This window comes from Lolium perenne, chromosome 1, assembly GCF_019359855.2.
Source record: "Lolium perenne isolate Kyuss_39 chromosome 1, Kyuss_2.0, whole genome shotgun sequence".
Taxonomy (NCBI): domain Eukaryota; kingdom Viridiplantae; phylum Streptophyta; class Magnoliopsida; order Poales; family Poaceae; genus Lolium; species Lolium perenne.
In genome coordinates, this window is record NC_067244.2 from 205,424,653 (window position 1) to 205,443,521 (window position 18,869).

Below are 18,869 nucleotides of genomic sequence, written 5' to 3' on the forward strand. Positions count from 1 at the left end.
CGCCAAAGGCGTACAAATCATAACAAAGATAGTACATACTACAGCACCAGAACATAAGAGTACGAATCATAAAGTAGCTCAACATTTTGCATCAGGGCTAGGTGGTCCTGAGACTACCGGGACGCCCCTGATGATCTCCGGTCGTGCATCCGCTTCAACGCAAAGCTGTGTACTCGGTCCACGGCCTCCTTCTGTAGGCTGGATAATCTCAGGTGCAGGACCTTCGTCTATGAAAGGCTCGTCATCAGTACCATCCACAGGTGCATCAGGGCTGGGTGGTCTTGAGACTACCCGGACGCCACTGATGATCTCTGGGCGTGCATCCACTTCAATGCAAAGCTGTGTACTCAGTCCACGGCCTCCTTCTGTAGGCTGGATAATCTCAGGTGCAGGACCTTCGTCTATGAAAGGCCCGTCATCAGTACCATCCACAGGTGCATTAAACTGAGATTCATCTTCAAATCTCCCATCAAACTGAGAGACCTCTTCAACTCTATGCTTCTGCAATTAGTACATCAACAGATTAGACAAACATCTAAGGGATGCAACCTGAACAAATGCCGTTTTACATATTTACCTTCTCATCTGGCACAGCACATGTCCCAGAGCTGAAACCCGGTTCCTGAAGCAAGCGCTTTTTCTCTCCTTCCCGTCCATCCATCTGCAACAAGTTAAATTTGAGTACAGAACTTGCACAGCAATGCAAACTATTGATCGAAACAGCGGCAGCATCAATATAAATAATTAACTACATATGCCAGCACACATACAGTGTGAGCAAGATCTGCTTCTCCCACTGAAGGATCATTATGTGGTTCACCATGACAAACCCACCTAACATATGTGCGGTCCATCCCAAAAATGTGTAAATGATCTTCCACTACATGGTGAGGCCTCTTCTCACCATTCATACATGTGCAAATACGGGCAATACACGTCCAGGTCGTGACCTTCATGAGCTCTAATAAACCCCATAAAGGGTTGAACACCATTTATATATGAAGGGGAACATAAGTGTCCATGCAGTATCCAAGTTCTGTCCATCTGTTTAATTATGAGATACAATGGTTGGTGATTAATTTAAGGCGAAGTAGGAAATGTATATCCATCGAGTACAAAACTATACTAGTACATGATTATGCATTTCAGCAATCATGTGGAGTACAAAACAAAAAATGTCCATCGACATTTTAGCAAACAAATCGTGTACAAATCTCTGCCATGGCATTTCAGCAAATTAACGGATCGAGTGCAGAACTGACTCTATATGCCCACGCAAATGAACAAATTGATCGAGGACAAATCGAGCGGAAAACTATAAAGTGCCAATTAGTTCGAGCATACTGACGATTTTTTTAGCAGCATCAAGAAAATATAAATCGTTAGGCCGTCTTGCCCGATGCATGATTGAGCTAGAGATAGCAACCCTACCGTGGATCAACTTGACCGCCGGTGCGTCTCGAGAAGAACGACGGGGAGGGGAAGCTTCTTCTTCGCACGGACGGGACGGGGAGGGGAAGCTCTTCGCACGGACGGGGATAAGTTGTGTAGCGGTGGGTGGGGGGTCATGCGGCCGGGCCGCCCGGTAGGTGGTGTTTAATGGAGTTGCGTGTGTAATTTGCCGTGCACAAGGTTGAGGAATAGGCGGTTCCCTTTGCCGCGCGCACAATTCAAACTATCCTGCCCATGTAGTTTAAATTCGCCCTATTTTCGTTAAATCGACATAAAGTCATGTGAGTGGGTGGAAATTAGCAAAGTTGCTTGAAAAATAGTAAAACTCTGGAATTATCCTTTAAATATGCTCTACTTCCTGTGAAAATCGGGGTGTGGAGGCATGTTGAGCTGTTTTATTTGTACCTTCTTCATTAAAACTCCCATTTTATGCACTTTGGATGGAAAGAAATCATTTGTACATAAATTTTGACAACGCCATTTGCAAACATTAATTGTTTTACATGCCAAGATGCACCCATCCACCAAATATGGGGCAAAAGTTTATCACAATCTAGATATATATGTATAATTAGTGAGGGACCCCTTTTGATTTTGTGCAATTTCCACTAATTAGCTAGAGAGAAGGGGTCAGTTAATTAGGCCATGTTAGGGGCTATGTGTTTTAGATTAGGGTTTTGTGGATTCAAATACAACTTCTATATTTGTGTGCTATGATTAATCAAAACTAGACCGATCGACTGCGCACATATTATTAGAGGCACATGCCTTTGCGCACAAAGTGCATGTGTGTGTTGTTGGCCACCAACGAGAGAGCGGCGAGAGAGCGATTGAAATCTCCAAATTAAACACATATATAAGCATACATGGTTAGGCCATGCATGCATATTTATTATATATATTGTGAGGCAAATAAATTAAAGTACATGTGTATATATATAAGTGTGTTTCTTGGCCACCAACGATATATAGATCGAGAGAGAGAGATTGAAATATATATATCCCCAAGAATATCTTCAAAGATGTATTGAAATATATGCACGAATGATATGCAAGGTATGCCATGCGCACATGCACACTAATTATATATATTATGAGACAACTTAATCAAATGTGTTTTCATTGGAGATCGAGAACTTGTCAAAAATCAAGTTAATTAATTTATCAGCGCTAATTAGTTAATTGGTCGCCTACTTGATGAGCAATTGAGTGTCGTTGGCCTATATATATATATTTAGGGTTTAATTAGGGTTTAGGGTTTAGGGTTAGCTAGTTAGGGTTTTAGGGTTAGGGTTTACGGTCTAGGGTTTAGGGTCTAGGGTTTAGGGTTTAGTGTTTAGGGTGTTTAGGGTGTACATTTAGGGTTTATGGTCTAGGGTTTAGGGTCTAGTGTTTAGGGTGTTTAGGGTGTACGTTTAGGGTATAATTAGGGATTAGGGATTAGGGTTTTAGGGTTTAAGGTTTAGGGATCAACGATCGAGTGCACACACACATTATTAGAGGCACCCGCGCCTTTGCGCATAAAGTGCATGCGTATATATATAAGTGTGTTTCTTGGCCACGAACGATATATAGATCGAGATAACAGAGAGATTTAAATATATATATATATATCCCCAAGAATATGTTCAAAAATATATTGAAATATATGCACGAATCAAGTTAATTAATTTATCAGTGCTAATTAGTTGGTCGCCTGCTTGATGCGCAATTAAGTGTCGTTGGCCTATATATGTAGGGTTTAGGGTTTAGGGTTAGCTATGGGTTAGGGTTTAGGGTTTAGGGTTTAGTGTTTAGGGTTTAGGGTTTAGGGCTTTAGGGTTTAGTGTTTAGGGTGTTTAGGGGGTATATGTTTAGGGTATAATTAGGGATTAGGGATTAGGGTTTTAGGGTTTAAGATTTAGGGATCATCGATCGAGTGCACACACACATTATTAGAGAGGCACCCGCGCCTTTGCGCATAAAGTGCATGCGTATATATAAGTGTGTTTTTTGTCCACCAACGATATATATATAGATCGAGAGAGAAAGAGATTGAACTATATATATTTATCCCCAAGAATATGTTCAGATATATATTGAAATATATGCACGAATGATATTTGCAAGGTATGCCATGCGCTCATGCACACTAATTATATATATTATGAGGCAACTTAATCAAATATGTTTTCATTCGAGAGAACTTATCAAGATTCAAGTTAATTAATTTATCAGCGCTAATTAGTTGGTCGCTTGCTTGATGCGCAATTAAGTGTCGTTGGCCTATATATATATGTGTAGGGTTTAATTAGGGTTTAGGGTTTAGGATTAGCTAGCGGTTTTAGGGTTAGGGTTAGGGTTAAGGTTAATTAATTAGGGTTTAGGGTCTAGGGTTTAGGGTTTAGGGTTTAGGGTTTGGGGTTTGGGGTTTAGTGTTTAGGGTTTAGGGTCTAGGGTTAGGGTTTAGGGTTTAGGGTTTATGGTGTAGGGTTTAGGGTTTAGGGTTTAGTGTTTAGGGTGTTAATTTAGGGTGTACGTTTAGGGTATAATTAGGGATTAGGGGTTAGGGTTTTAGGGTTTAAGGTTTAGGGATCATCGATCGAGTGCACACACACATTATTAGAGGCACCCGCGCCTTTGCGCATAAAGTGCATGTGTATATATATAAGTGTGTTTTTTGGCCACCAACGATATATATATAGATCGAGAGAGAAAGATTGAAATATATATATTTATCCCAAAGAAAAATGTTCAGATATATATTGAAATATATGCACAAATGATATGTGCAAGGTACGTATGCCATGCGCGCATGCACACTAATTGTATATATATTATGAGGAAACTTAATCAAATGTGTTTTCATTCGAGAGAACTTGTCAATATTCAACAAGTTAATTAATTTATTAGCGCTAATTAGTTGGTCGCCTGGTTGATGCGCAATTTAGTGTCGTTGGCATATATATATATATATATGTAGGGTTTAATTAGGGTTTAGGGTTTAGGATTAGCTAGCTAGGGTTTTAGGGTTAGGGTTAGGGTTAAGGTTAATTAATTAGGGTTTAGGGTCTAGGGTTTAGGGTTTAGGGTTTGGGGTTTGGGGTTTAGTGTTTAATTAGGGTTTAGGGTCTAGGGTTAGGGTTTATGGTTTAGGGTTTAGGGTGTAGTGTTTAGGGTTTAGGGTCTAGTGTTTAGGGTGTTTAGGGTGTACGTTTGGGGTATAATTAGGGATTAGGGTTTTAGGGTTTAAGGTTTAGGGATCATCGATCGAGTGCACACACACATTATTAGAGGCACCAGCGCCTTTGCGCATAAAGTGCATGCGTATATATAAGTGTGTTTTTTGGCCACCAACGATATATATATAGATCGAGAGAGAAAGATTGAAATATATATATTTATCCCCAAGAATATGTTCAGATATATATTGAAATATATAAACAAATGATATGTGCAAGGTATGCCATGCGCCCATGCACACTAATTGTATATATATTATGAGGCAACTTAATCAAATGTGTTTTCATTCGAGAGAACTTGTCAAGATTCAACAAAGTTAATTAATTTATTGGCGCTAATTAGTTGGTCGCCTGGTTGATGCGCAATTTAGTGTCGTGGGCCTATATATATATGTAGGGTTTAATTAGGGTTTAGGGTTTAGGATTAGCTAGCTAGGGTTTTAGGGTTAGGGTTAGGGTTAAGGTTAATTAATTAGGGTTTAGGGTCTAGGGTTTAGGGTTTAGGGTTTGGGTTTGGGATTTAGTGTTTAATTAGGGTTTAGGGTCTAGGGTTAGGGTTTAGGGTTTAGGGTTTAGGGTGTAGTGTTTAGGGTTTAGGGTCTAGTGTTTAGGGTGTACGTTTAGGGTATAATTAGGGATTAGGGTTTTAGGGTTTAAGGTTTAGGGATCATCGATCGAGTGCACACACACATTATTAGAGGCACCCGCGCCTTTGCGCATAAAGTGCATGCGTATATATAAGTGTGTTTTTTGGCCACCAACGATATATATATAGATCGAGAGAGAAAGATTGAAATATATATATTTATCCCCAAGAATATGTTCAGATATATATTGAAATATATGCACGAATGATATGTGCAAGGTATGCCATGCGCGCATGCACACTAGTTGTATATATATTATGAGGCAACTTAATCAAATGTGTTTTCATTCGAGAGAACTTGTCAAGATTCAACAAAGTTAATTAATTTATTGGCGCTAATTAGTTGGTCGCCTGCTTGATGCACAATTTAGTGTCGTTGGCCTATATATATGTAGGGTTTAATTAGGGTTTAGGGTTTAGGATTAGCTAGCTAGGGTTTTAGGGTTAGGGTTAGGGTTAAGGTTAATTAATTAGGGTTTAGGGTTTAGGGTTTGGGGTTCGGGATTTAGTGTTTAATTAGGGTTTAGGGTCTAGGGTTAGGGTTTAGGGTGTAGTGTTTAGCTAGGGTTTAGGGTCTAGGGTTTAGGGTTTAGTGTTTAGGGTGTTTAGGGTGTACGTTTAGGGTATAATTAGGGATTAGGGTTTTAGGGTTTAAGGTTTAGGGATCATCGATCGAGTGCACACACACATTATATTAGAGGAACCAGTGCCTTTGCGCATAAAGTGCATGCGTATATATAAGTGTGTTTTTTGGCCACCAACGATATATATATATAGATTATCCCCAAGAATATGTTCAGATATATATTGATATATATATATATATATATATATATATATATATATGCACGAATGATATGTCCATGGTATGCCATGCGCGCATGCACACTAATTGTATATATATTATGAGGCAACTTAATCAAATGTGTTTTCATTCGAGAGAACTTGTCAAGATTCAAGTTAATTAATTTATCAGCGCTAATTATTTGGTCGCTTGCTTGATGCGCAATTAAGTGTTGTTGGCCTATATATATATGTAGTGTTTAATTAGGGTTTAGGTTTTAGGGTTAGCTAGCTAGGGTTTTAGGGTTAGGGTTGGGGTTAATTAGGGTTTAGGGTCTAGGGTTTAGGGTTTAGGGTTTAGTACGTGTTTAGGGTTTAGGGTCTAGGGTTAGGGTTTAGGGTTTAGTGTTTAGGGTTTAGGGTTTAAGGTCTAGGGTTTAGGGTTTAGTGTTTAGGGTGTTTAGGATGTACGGTTAGGGTATAATTAGGGATTAGGGTTTTAGGGTTTAAGGTTTAGGGATCATCGATCGAGTGCACACACACATTAATTATTAGAGGCACCCACGCCTTTGCGCATAAAGTGCATGCGTATATATATAAGTAAGTTTCTTGGCCACCAAAGATATATAGATCTAGAGAGAGATTGAAATATATTTAGGGTTTATGGTTTAGGGTTTAGGGTTCAGTGTCAAGGGTTGGGGTTTAGGGTTTAGGGTCTAGTGTTTAGGGTTTAGGGTATATGGAGTAGTGTTTAGGGTTTAGGGTCTAGGGTTTAGTGTTTAGGGTGTTTAGGGTGTATGTTTAGGGTATAATTAGGGATTAGGGTTTTAGGGTTTAAGGTTTAGGGATCATCGATCGAGTGCACACACACATTATTAGAGGCACCCGCGCCTTTGCGCATAAAGTGCATGCGTATATATATAAGTGTGTTTCTTGTCCACCAACGATATATATATAGATCGAGAGAGAAAGATTGAAATATATATATTTATCCCCAAGAATATGTTCAGATATATATTGAAATATATGCACAAATGATATGTGCAAGGTATGCCATGCGCGCATGCACACAAATTGTATATATATTATGAGGCAACTTAATCAAATGTGTTTTCACTCGAGAGAACTTGTCAAGATTCCAGTTAATTAATTTAGCAACGCTAATTAGTTGGTCGCCTGCTTGATGCGCAATTTAGTGTCGTTGGCCTATATATATGTAGGGTTTAATTAGGGTTTAGGATTTAGGATTAGCTAGCTAGGGTTTTAGGGGTAGGGTTAGGGTTAAGGTTAATTAATTAGGGTTTAGGGTTTAGGGTTTAGGGTTTAGGGTTTGGGGTTTGGGGTTTGGGGTTTAGGGTTTAGGGTCTAGGGTTTAGGGTTTAGTGTTTAGGGTGTTTAGGGTGTACGTTTAAGGTATAATTAGGGATCATGGATTAGGGTTTTAGGGTTTAAGGTTTAGGGATCATCGATCGAGCTAGTGCACAGACACATTATTAGAGGCACCCGCGCCTTTGCGCATAAAGTGCATGCGTATATATATAATAAGTGTGTTTCTTGGCCACCAACGATATATATAGATCGAGAGAGAGATTGAAATATATATATATATCCCCAAGAATATGTTCAGATATATATTGAGATATATATATGCACGAATGATATGTCCATGATATGCCATGCGCGCATGCACACTAATTGTATATATATTATGAGGCAACTTAATCAAATGTGTTTTCATTCGAGAGAACTTGTCAAGATTCAAGTTAATTAATTTATCAGCGCTAATTATTTGGTCGCCTGCTTGATGCGCAATTAAGTGTCGTTGGCCTATATATATATGTAGTGTTTAATTAGGGTTTAGGTTTTAGGGTTAGCTAGCTAGGGTTTTAGGGTTAGGGTTAGGGTTAATTAGGGTTTAGGGTCTAGGGTTTAGGGTTTAGGGTTTAGTACGTGTTTAGGGTTTAGGGTCTAGGGTTAGGGTTTTGGGTTTAGTGTTTAGGGTTTAAGGTCTAGGGTTTAGGGTTTAGTGTTTAGGGTGTTTAGGGTGTACGGTTAGGGTATAATTAGGGATTAGGGTTTTAGGGTTTAAGGTTTAGGGATCATCGATCGAGTGCACACACACATTAGTTATTAGAGGCACCCACGCCTTTGCGCATAAAGTGCATGTGTATATATATATATAAGTAAGTTTCTTGGCCACCAAAGATATATAGATCTAGAGAGAGATTGAAATATATTTAGGGTTTATGGTTTAGGGTTTAGGGTTCAGGGTCAAGGGTTGGGGTTTAGGGTTTAGGGTTTAGTGTTTAGGGTTTAGGGTATATGGAGTAGTGTTTAGGGTTTAGGGTCTAGGGTTTAGTGTTTAGGGTGTTTAGGGTGTATGTTTAGGGTATAATTAGGGATTAGGGTTTTAGGGTTTAAGGTTTAGGGATCATCGATCGAGTGCACACACACATTATTAGAGGCACCCGCGCCTTTGCGCATAAAGTGCATGCGTATATATATAAGTGTGTTTCTTGTCCACCAACGATATATATATCGAGAGATAGAGATTGAAATCCCCAAGAATATGTTCAAATATACGCGCACACATGAATTATTAGAGGCACCCGCGCCTTTGCGCATAAAGTGCATGCATATGTGTGTTGTTCTGGCCACCAACGATAGATCGAGAGAGATAGATAGATTGAAATCCCCAAGAATTAGAGGACCCCTTGCACAAGTGTTGGCCATCTATATATAATATGAATCCCAATAATGTTCATACATGATAGGGCATATGTGTGAAGCAATTTTTTTTCGAGAACTTGTAAAGATTCAAATTTATCAGTGCTAATGGAAACTAGTGCACATTAGAGGACCCCCTCTTACACGTGTTGGCCATCTATGTATAGTTTGAATCCAAATAATGTTCATACATGATAGGCTATATGTGAATCAATTTTTTCTTCCAAGAACTTGTCAAGATTCAAATTTATCGGTGTTAATGGAAACTAGTGCGCACTAGACGAGCCCGTTGCGCAAGTGCTGGCCATTACATATAGTTTAAAACTCAAGAATGTTCATACATGATAGGCTATATGTGCAAAGGAATTTTTTTCCCGTGAACTTGTCAAAATTCAAGTTTATCGGTGCAAATGGAAACTAGTCCAAAAAATTACATAGAGGTCCAAGAGAACTAGACAATAACTAATAGGACCTGCAACTTTACAAAAAGGACCCCAAAACATATAGAAGAAAATCAATCGAGTCCTTCTGGACTGCACATTAGATCTCTGCTCCGCATCCTTTCCAGCAACTCCGTCGCCGGGGACGCACCACTTGGGACGGTGTCGCCGGTAGTCGCCAGGACGAAGGAGAAGAAGGGCCTCAGCAACGGCACATTGGCTCTGAGAAGGGCCGCTGAAAGGCCAAGATGTTCACGGGCAAGACGGATGACGCCGTCGTATGCCCCGAGCTTGTGAACGTTAGCAGCTTGACTTCCCCATTGACCAGATCTGAAGCACTGACCAAAGCAAGCCTCATCGTAAGCGCCATCACCTTGATGGCACCAGATCGGGGTTTGGCCAGCAAGATCCGCCAGATTCACCGTAGGCCAGATCTGAAGCCGATGACGAGATCCCCGACTCCATTGCGCCATTCTGCTCATGGGAAACACTGGATCTAAGTTTACAACAACATGAACTCCCTCGGATCCAAATTAACTGACTCAACTTTGCTTATCTAAATATGGATGTATCCACACATGTTTTTACTCGAGATACATACACGTCTAAGGAAAGTTGAATCAATTAATTTAGTTCGGAGGGTGTACGATATACAGAGAGAAGTCGGCCTCGTCTCCGGCCGGCGAGGCTGCCGGAGAGAAGGGGGAGAGGAGCCAGGGGAGTGGGAGAGACTCGAGAGAGAAAGAGAAGAGGAAGAAATGAGAGCTCCCTGGGGAAGAACATTATTTTTGTCGTTCTGCTCGTAGCTTGAAACTGAAAATTTCGGCCGCGCGCCAAATCATCCCGCCGCATCCATTCGAAAATCCCGTGACCAGTTTTACCCTTTTAACCCTGGTCCGGAAGCTACAACCCACCGACCATGGAGGGCTCATTCGGTAACAATGAAATATCTTGCCTAGATCCCGAACCCTCCCCACAGGCCCACACCCACCCACCAACCATTCGCCCCATTAGCTCAAAAATACTCTCACACGCCAAAGCTCTGACTCTCTACAGTACTACTAGATCTGCTTCGCCGCCGGCATACTCCTCCACAGCGTAGCCTTGATCGTGTTGGCTGTCCACCCACCTGATCCGCTCCCCCGCCGCCCTCGCCACCGACGGATCTGCTTCACCGCCGACCTCGCCACCGACGGATCTGCTTCACCGCCGACCTCGCCACCGACGGATCTGCTTCACCGCCGACCTCATCCACAAAGATAGCAATCAACGCCTTTCCCGTCGACGCACCGGATCCTCTCCAACGGAACCGTGTCTACTTCACCGCGCCCTCCACGTAAGCCGATCTATTCCACCGACTACCTCGGTGCAGCGGTTGTATCAACTTCACCGAATCCCTTGCCGACCAACCAGATCTGCTTCACTAACGCCCGCTTCTACTGAAACAGGGTCGACTCATCGTCTCCCGCGTTCGCCGCCGCTGGAATGCAAGTTGCCGCACCCGTCCACCCTGCCGCAGCTTGGTTAGTACGCTGGCCCGTTAGATCGCGGTGTTTCTTTAGCCATGTTTTGTGTAGTTATTTGCAGATCTCATATGCCATTAAATTTCTTGATGTGTTACTTCGCATGAAGTTCGTTTTTAAATATTGTACAAGTACCAAAGCATTATCCGGTTGCTACCATCCTGTTCATTCTATCACACTGTGTGCATCCACATATTTATAGGGGACCCATTCATTTGCTGCCAACTGTTTTTGTACTGCATGTCGTTCCTTTTATAGTCATGCTATGGGCATTTCCAATCTGGTTGTTCTTATACCACGTCATTAGCTCATCTGCTAGCCGCTAGCTGTTTTCTCGTGTCTGCTATTCTTTATCGCTTTTATAATCATGCTATGTGCATTTCCAATCTGCTTGCTCTTATACCTCGTCTTTAGCTTATAGCTATTTTTTTCCATGAATGCTCTGTCGCACGCCTTGTATAGTTATTGCTGCGTGCATGTACGGTCTTTGTATTATCATAGACTAACTTGTCAATGTTATTTTTCCTAGGGATTGATCATGCGAACCACTTATTAGAATATCCAACATTAAATGGGGGACGCTAGGGAAGGTTGGAATCTGAGTTCTTGGTTGGTAACTTTGGCGCTTTACTTCGTTATTATCTATAACATATATGCATTGTTCCTTATGCAAGAGATAAACACTTGGAACCCTGCCATAGCAATGCCATCCATGCTTTACTATGTTTACGCCTATTTGATATGCTTGTCTTGGAGCAACTGCGAAGGTGATTTGAACTCGACATTTGGTCATTCTTAATGCCGATTTACTTTATGTGGAAAACCTTGGCATTACCCTACTCTAAATCTGAATGTCTGAAATTCGTATCTCATGCAAAGCAACATCTAGTTGGTTTTAATCTGATATCTGGTAAATATTGGCTTATTCATTTGGCAGCTCAAGTTTTTTGTTATTTGAAACCAGCTGACTTGGTCTTAAATGTGATATCTAAACACAGATTAAGGACAATGGAGCAGGAGGATTAGCATTTCACTTGATGGCTGAACCTAAAATGACAGCATGTCGACCACGACTAGTGCACGCAAGAGAAGGACTGCAATGAGCCAAGATGTTCGCTACATGTCGTTATCGATCTCTACAACTGCGTAATACATGTTTGAATAGTTAATTGTTGTAACTATTTTTGCAATATTATCGTAATGCGCTTTAGTGAAGCAGTCATCATTAGAAGATAGTCGCCAAAGCGACCCTGTGCAACATTATGATGTAAGTCTGCTTAGTACAAGTTCCATACATTGTCTTATTTATGCAACTTGTTATTATCTTATATCTACATTGCATAATAAATGTTTGAATAGTTCACTGTTGTAACTATGTTTGCAATATTACTAGAATGCAGTTGTAATGAAGAAGTCCTTAGTAGAAGATAGAGCGCAAAAAAGGTTCCGGCATGAGCCTATGCAACGATATAATGTAAGTCTGCGCTTAGTACTTGTGACTATCTCATATCGACAATGCTTAATACATGTTTGCATAGTTCATCGTTTAACTCTTTTTGCATTATTATCAGAATGCAGTTCTGATGAAGCAATCTTCATTAGAAGAGAGGCCCACAAAAAGTTCTGATCTTTGTTACGATGCATCCTCTCATAGCCGTCAACCTAGACCATTCTTTTCATCAAACATTGAACATCTCAAGGTTTGTACTTTATAAAAGACATGGTATTGCTGCTTTAAGGTCTGTAGCTAATATGTTGACCAAGAGTACACAAGATTCAATCAAGGCGATTGCCAAATGTCAACATGTTATTGATGCTGCTAATAAAAGTCCTCAATGATTCTATGTAATTTTTTTATTTGGGCACATTAATTGCCTTGTAATTTTCCTAGTTATTTTATTTGTGTATGTAATTGTGTGTATCATTGATATCAGAATTTAGGCTCATGTAATTTAATGCAAGTTGACTAGTCAAACAACCAGGGCCCTATAACAGATTGGGCCGGCCCATTAACAGTAGTGTGGGACCCACTTTCATTTTGGACCGGCTCACGTACTTACTGGGCCGGCCCGTTAACAGGAAAGTGGGACCCACCTGTGCTTTTGGCCCGGCCCACTGTCTTGTTGGGCCAGCCCACTTGCTACATGATGGACCCCACATACTAAATGGGCCGGCCCTTTAACAGGAAAGTGGGACCCACCTGCGTTTTTGGCCCGGCCCACTATCTTGTTGGGCCGGCCCACTTGCTACATGGTGGACCCCACATACTAAATGGGCCGGCCCTTTAAGAGGAAAGAGGGACCCACCTGTGCTTTTGGCCCGACCCACTAGCGTGTTGGGCCGGCCCACTTGCTATATGGTAGGCCCCACATACTAAATGGGCCGGCCCTTTAACTGGAAAGTGGGACCCACCTGTGTTTTTGGCCCGGCCCACTATCTTGTTGGGCCGGCCCACTTGCTATATGGTGGACCCCACATACTAAATGGGCTGGCCCATTAACAGGAAAGTGGGACCCACCTGTGCTTTTGGCCCGGCCCACTGGCTTGATGGGCCGGCCCATTTGATCTAATGTGGACCCCACGTACTAAATGGGCCGGCCCAATAGCAGGAAAGTGGGACCCACATGCTAATTGGGCCGGCCCAATAACTTCTTGGGCCGGCCCACTTGCTTTAAGGTGGACCCCACATGGTAAATGGGCCGGCCCGATAACATGAAAGTGGGTCCCACATGTTTTGTGGGCCGACCCTTTTGCCTGTTGACCGGTCAAACGAGTGCATTCGGCCCGGCCCACATGCTTAGTGGGCCGGCCCATTAATGTTTTGACCAGTCAACCTTAGAGGTTAGGCCCGACCCACGTAACTAATGGACCAGCCCAGCTATATAGTTGACCGGTCAAACTAAGTCAGCTGGCCCGGCCCGCAAACTTAATGGGCCGGCCCGCTTAAGACGTGGCAGGCCTCGTGTGGGCCTACCATCTACCACGGGGTTTCAACGGTTAACGCCGTTAACTGCGCTAACGGCGTACGCCACGTGGCGGTTGCATGACGTCAGCAGTCAACGGGCTCCCGGAAACACTTCTGCAACGGTCCGATTTTCCGTGGCGGAAGGGCACCCAAGCGCGACGGACCGAAAAATATGTGGTAGGACTTTGCCTGACGCAGTTTCGACAACAGAACCCATATCGTCGGGTTAGGCCCATAGGCGACGAAAAATACCCCTTAGCGGACGATTTTGAGACGTTGTCTATCAGAACTTTTCTTGTAGTGGTGGTGACTCTTGTGTTGGTTAGATGACTAAGGTGCTTGGGTGTCATGCCCTCATCCATAGCAATCCTTTGAGCATGAGGTGGCATAGCTTGGAAAGCAAGTCATGTAGATATTTTCATCCTATGTGGCAAGATCATTATCCTCTCATATGATTTATTTTTGGATAGCCAAGTGGCATTTGTTACTAAATATCTTGTGGATGGTTTTATTATTGTGGATGAGTCACTATATCATATTGAATTGGATTTATATTATAATATTGATCAAAAGATCAAGGTTGAAGGTTATTCCTCAAATTTGGATAGTTGGGTTTGATTTCACCAAGGCATGATCATATGAGTTTCAAAATACTCATCGTTAGTTTTATTCAAATAGTGTGGACTATAATTTGTAATGTAAATGGATTTAGTTTTATGATATTCCATGTATTTAATAAGTTATGATTTAAATAAGAATGTGTGGCTTTTATGCACTTTAGACCCTGTGGTGTACCCTATTTGGTAATAAGTTTAGAAGGGAATTTAATTTACACCCAAAGGTAGTTGCTAACTTTTAAGTGTTAATAAGTTAGGCTTCGATTCTTAAAGAATGTGTTGATATAAATCTAATTCTATTTGATCTAATCCATAGATCAAATCATCTCTACCCAAAACAAGGTTTTAGCAAAGATCACAGTGAAGTTTATAGCGCTTGACTTGATGATCTACTTCAATTCCAGCAAGTCAATTGAAACTTCAGTTACTGTGGTAAGTTTTATTTGAAAGCGTGAAAATTCCCCGGATTTTCTATGCATGAATGCAATGCACACTTTGGTGTTCTCTCATTTTATTGCCTCTAAACCTGGGATATTACAGCCTCTCCCCCTTAAACTGAACTTCGTCCCGAAGTTTGAACGCTCTCATGTTTCGGAATTGTTGAAATGTCTTGAATAGATCACCATCCTTCAAATCCATGGTGATCACATTAGATATAATTGAATATATCCCTAGTCCAGATCCTTCCTGGAGTCTTCTGTTGTCTGGCACTGATACTTTATTCAATTCTATGATTTCTTCCAACACTCTAAGCTTATAGACTTACTCTCCAAAGATTATTGAATTAAAAATCTTATTGTGTTAGTGGACTTTACTAATGGTTGTGGTGACATCTTCCTATTTGGGTACTCAAAGCTTGGTTCTACCAGCTGCGGTAATCCAGCTGCGATGTAATATGGCACTATGGTATACCAGCTGCGGTGTCCAAACCTTAATTCTAAAAGATTTATTTAAGGTAGGGTATTGTTTTCCCTTACTACCATAACGAAAGTAATGGTACTTGGTAAGGTATTTACGATAGGCATGGTCCTGGTGGTTTATTCTTACGAATGGATTAGACTCATTTAGTCCATCCAATCTGGGCTTCTAGTTTATACTAGTTATCCTCCTTTTGGTTTCGTTAGGTTCCATGAAAAGAATCTTTCTAATAGGCTTATGTCTTGGGTATGGTCAAACCCTTCGGTCTTTTGTTTTCTTTGGCCTTGATTGTCCTCCGATATCATCTTCCTCCAACTTCATTATCTAAGGCTTACTTAAGTTCTCTTGGTTTTGGAGTAATTACAATTACCCACTCAAGTTAAGGTCTAATCATATGGCTGACCTTTCTCGAAAGGTAGTGCGATGAGATGACATTATGTGGGAGTATTCATTTAACATGGGTCCTGGATATTGATGATTTTGTCGACCCGTGGCCATGTCGCCACAGAAACTCCACATGGAGATAATGTCATGGCTATTTATAAGATAGCATAATCGTAATAACTCAATTCTCAAATTGAGTATTTAAATGGATGGTGAATATCCATTTTCCCTTTGGGACCCCCTTATGGAGATATATTGGTATAATCATCACACTATTGATTCGTGTTTGGGACTTCAAGTCCGTTGAGGCTTATATGTCTTTTGTCAACAAATCAACATCGAGTTAACATTATATGATAAGGCAATTTCGGATACATATCTGGTTGTAAGTCCTTAGTGCACTTTACATTCTCCTATGATGGTAAATATAAATACCATTGTTATTTCAAGGTGAAAATATGATGAACTTCTTATGAAGGAACGTCACATTCAATGAGTGTTATACCATTGCCTGAAATTCATGCTAGTGCTCTTAGCGCTCAACAATTTAGTGGTTACAAAACCACGGGGAGTTGAATGTAAAGTGAAGACAAAATGACAAATAAAAATGGAGTATATCTCTCAAAAGGGCATGAATCATTTAAGAGAAATGATCACTATGACAACTCTCAAGTTTGTCAAAGGGGTGGTAGTACGAAATATCGTACCAATGGTTACCAATCTGTCAAGCATTGGATTGAACCATACCACCAACTCCTAATCAGAGAAGGCAAATGAGTTCAATGGGATAAGATTGAAGTTCAACTTCAAAGAAACAACCAGAAATATTCTGGTACTGTAGAAGGAAACTTAAACTCCGCTACAGTGATGATATACTTGTGAATGGTTATTCCCAAGATGTCCTGGAGATCGTGTAGTCTCCTGGTTATCCCGAATATCATTATGAAGGAGATATGCCCTAGAGGCAATAATAAAGTGGTTATTATTTATATCTTTATGTTTATGATAAATGTTTATATATCATGCTAGAATTGTATTAACCGAAACATTAGTACATGTGTGATATATAGACAAACAAGAAGTCCCTAGTATGCCTCTTAAACTAGCTTATTGATTAATGGATGATTAGTTTCATAATCATGAACATTGGATGTTATTAATAACAAGGTTATGTCATTGTGTGAATGATGTAAATGGACACACCCAATTAAGCGTAGCATAAGATCTCGTCATTAAGTTATTTGCTATAAGCTTTCGATACATAGTTACCTAGTCCTTATGACCATGAGATCATGTAAATCACTTATACCGGAAAGGTACTTTGATTACACCAAACACCACTGCGTAAATGGGTGGCTATAAAGGTGGGATTAAGTATCCGGAAAGTATGAGTTGAGGCATATGGATCAACAGTGGGATTTGTCCATCCCGATGACGGATAGATATACTCTGGGCCCTCTCGGTGGAATGTCGTCTAATGTCTTGCAAGCATATGAATGAGTTCATAAGAGACCACATACCACGGTACGAGTAAAGAGTACTTGTCAGGAGACGAGGTTGAACAAGGTATAGAGTGATACCGAAGATCAAACCTCGGACAAGTAAAATATCGCGAGACAAAGGGAATTGGTAATATATGTGTATGGTTCATTCGATCACTAAAGTCATCGTTGAATATGTGGGAGCCATTATGGATCTCCAGATCCCGCTATTGGTTATTGGTCGGAGTGAGTACTCAACCATGTCCGCATAGTTCTCGAACCGTAGGGTGACACACTTAAAGTTGGATGTTGAAATGGTAGTTCTTGAATTATGGAATGAAGTTCGAATATTTGTTAGGAGTCCCTGATGAGTTCCCGGACATCACGAGGAGTTCCGGAATGGTCGGAGAATAAGATTCATATATAGGATGTCATTTTATGTGAAATAAAATGTCGCGGAAGGTTCTATGGAAGGTTCTAGAAGGTTCTAGAAAAGTCCGGAAGAAACCACCAAGGAAGGTGGAGTCCACAAGGGACTCCACCTCCATGGCCAGCCAGCCCTAGTGGGGGTGGAGTCCCAAGTGGACTCCACCATAGGGGGCCGGCCACCCCCCACATGGGAGGTGGGAATCCCACCTTTGGGTGGGAGTCCTAGTTGGGCTAGGTTTGCCCCCTCCTATGGAAGGTTTTGGTTTCGGGTCTTATTCGAAGACTTGGACACCAACACTTGGGATCCACCTATACAATGTGGGGCCAAGGGATGGGGCAGGCCACCCCAAGACCATAGCTTGGCCGCCCCCTATAGTGGCCGGCCACCCCCTCCCAAACCCTAGCTTTGCTCCTCCACTTCATATTGTCCGGTTTGCTTAGCGAAGCTCCGCCGGACTTCTACACCGCCACCGACACCACGCCGTCGTGCTGTCGGATTCAAGAGGAGCTACTACTTCCGCTGCCCGCTGGAACGGGGAGGTGGACGTCGTCTTCATCAACAACCGAACGTGTGACCGAGTACGGAGGTGCTGCCCGTTCGTGGCGCCGGAACCGATCGTGATCAAGATCTTCTACGCGCTTTTGCAAGCGGCAAGTGATCGTCTACCGCAGCAACAAGAGCCTCATCTTGTAGGCTTTGGAATCTCTTCAAGGGTGAGACTCGATACCCCTCGTTGCTACCGTCTTCTAGATTGCATCTTGGCTTGGATTGCGTGTTCGCGGTAGGAAAATTTTTGTTTTCTATGCAACGTTATCCTACGGTGGTATCGAGCCGTGTCTATGCATAGATGGTTGCACGAGTAGAACACAATGGTTTGTGGCGTTGATGCTCTTGTTATCTATAGTTTGAGTACTTTGCATCTTTATGGCATAGTGGGATGAAGCGGCTCGGACTAACTTTACATGACCGCGTTCATGAGACTTGTTCCTCGTTCGACATGCAACTTGTATTGCATAAGAGGCTTTGCGTGTGTCTGTCTCTCCTACTATAGTAAAGATTCAATTTACTCTTCTATTGAAAACATTAGTATCAACGTTGTGGTTCATGTTCGTAGGTAGATTAGATCTCTCTCGAAAACCCTAAACCACGTAAAATATGCAAACCAAATTAGAGACGTCTAACTTGTTTTTGCAGGGGTTTGGTGATGTGATATGGCCATGATATGATGATGAATATGTATGAGATGATCATTATTGTATTATGGCAACCGGCAGGAGCCTTA